Source organism: Trichechus manatus, unplaced genomic scaffold (assembly GCF_000243295.1).
Source record: "Trichechus manatus latirostris isolate Lorelei unplaced genomic scaffold, TriManLat1.0 scaffold00184, whole genome shotgun sequence".
Lineage (NCBI taxonomy): Eukaryota > Metazoa > Chordata > Mammalia > Sirenia > Trichechidae > Trichechus > Trichechus manatus.
In genome coordinates this window covers 2966619-2969195 of record NW_004444120.1, presented here as the reverse complement: position 1 = coordinate 2969195, position 2577 = coordinate 2966619, and positions in this window count along the sequence as shown.

Genomic DNA, 2577 nt, shown 5'->3' with positions numbered 1-2577 from the left:
AAGAAGATGGGATTACTTGGAGGCAAACAAGCCTTCACTGTAACCTCTTCAATGGCTTAATATCATTGTTAGAATGAAATCAAATTTAAGGAGAAGGAGAATCACGTAGGCACGTATTGGCAGTGCTCACTGAAGCACTATAGGAGAAAGGGAGCCTCGAATAATAGACTGATTATTTTAGTTCCATGGTAAGTATGTCCCTAAAGAGTGAATAATGCAGGGCTTTAGTCCTTGGATTTCAAGTATACTATGCCCATTGGCAAATTTATGCCTATGGTAAGCTAATATGTTAGACTAAGGAATTTGGTCAGTGAATTCTAGTCTGCACCTATAGAACAATAATGTCGCATAGACACTGAGAAGTGTTCTATAAGAGACAGAAGTCAAATAACTTTTGGAAAAGCTGTCTATAGCCTGTGGGTACATTGGCAGACCAAAGGTCCTAAAAATATGCTATTATGAAAGCTCTTTAATTGGCTTGATCCAGTTGTTATGGGTTGAATTGTGTTCCTCAAAAATACATATTGAAATCCTGACCCCTGTACCTATACATATGACCCTGTTTAGAAATAAGAATTTTCTTTTGTTAAGTCAGTGACTTCATACCAGAGTAGGATGGGTCCTAACTGAATCACTCCTGAGTTACAAAAAGAGCAGAAGCAGAATAGCACAGAGACACACACAGGGGGAAGACAGACACCAAGGAATGCCAAGGGTTGCTGGCGGACACCATAAACTAGGAGAGAGGCTCACAGAAGGAATTAACATGGCTAAGATTCTGATTTGGATTTTAGCCTCCAGGACTTTGAGACAATAAATATCTGCTCTTTAAAGCCACTCACTTGTGACGTTATTTGTTACAGCAGCACTAGGTAACTAAGACACAGTGTTTCTCAACTATTTGATTACTGTAACTTTTGTTGTTGAAAGACCTATTAAAACACCTCACAGAACATAACACGTTTGGGGAAATAATACATTAAATATATGGTATCTACATTCCTTTGTTTTGAGTCCCTGCTCACAAAATCAACTTTTGATTTCCATACGGTTGGACCACAAGGAAAAACAAATGTTTTGATCAGGCCAATGCGAATATTTCTTGTTCATGTCATGTTATATTTCTCATTGTAAATTAATACATCAGCCATCTGATGCTCACTTTCACCGCACGTGTCTTTCAGTAATATAGTTGGTGTGGGTCGATTTGTTAATTTCCACTTACTTTCAAATGTTTGTATGCTCACCAATTTTCACAACAGGCAGAGTAGCCAGAACTTGATATGCTACTCGTGTTGGGGTTGGAAAATAATCATGTGTTCTGGACTCTGAAAACTTAGTCTAGTGGTCTGTCATCGTGGGAACATCAACCTGAAAGCACAAGATTACCAGTATTTCTGTGTCTTTCGGCATCATGTTAATTTTTTTTCCTATCAACCAACTGAGAGATAATAGCATTAACCTATTATACAAGGTTATGATGAAGTTTATTTATACCACTGGTCATAAAAGGGTCCCGCAAAGAGTAGAGAGAATTTGGGGTCAAGGTGGGCCAAAACCAGATCAGGAGCAATGGTATAGTTTTGTTTTAAAAATCAACCTGTAACACAGAGACCTTACATGAGAGCAAGTTAATGTTAGAACCATCTGGTTTTTCTTATACTGTACTCCACTGTAGCTAACCTCTAATATTATTGTGATTTGTACTAAAATCCCCAACAGCTTAGGAGAAAAAGAGAGCTTAGAGAAAGTTTGGATGAGAGTAATCAAATATTGGACTATGAGAACCATGGAGAAAATGAACAGATACAGGATCATTTACCCTTTAGAAAAGAATAAAATTATTGTCTTAGAAATATAAACTTCCATAATTAATTCAAAATCAGTACATTTAAGCAAACTAAATTCAGGGTCAATATAGGTTTTATTGTTGTCATTCTTCCTTTGAGTCTTCTGTACTTGAGAGAATTTCCTTCCCTGAGTACTGTTGCTACAGGTTCTACTTCTCAAAATCTCTCCCTCTTCTACCCCTTGCTGTACAGTCGATTCTGACTCATAGTGATCCTATAGGAAGGAGTAGAACTGCCCCATAGAGTTTCCAAGGAGCGATGGGCAGATTCGAACTGTTGACATTTTGGTTAGCAGTCAAGCTCTTAACCACTGTGCCACTCCCTCTTCTAGTGGCTCTTAATTACCACTCAGGGGTTAAGATCCCATATTTGCTCTCCATCTGTTTCATAGGACCTGACATTTAAGAATTTCCCTTCCCACCAATTCTGGCCTAGGCCTACAATTTTTTGTCTAATATTTTGCTAAACTTTATCCTGCTGTCATCCAATGAGAAAAAAGCATCCCTTTTTTGCATAGAAGAGGGGGTTGAACAGGGAATTCTACAGGGTGCTGACCTCAGTAAGACTAGGCCATGTAGAAATATGTAATAACACAAGATCCAATTCAGATCAAAGAGATTGTACTTCCCTAAGATCACTTTGTCTACATTTCCTGTCTTTTGTGCATAAAAATTAATTTTAATGTTGCATTAACAAGATTTTTTCATTTATTTTTATTTTAGAAAGG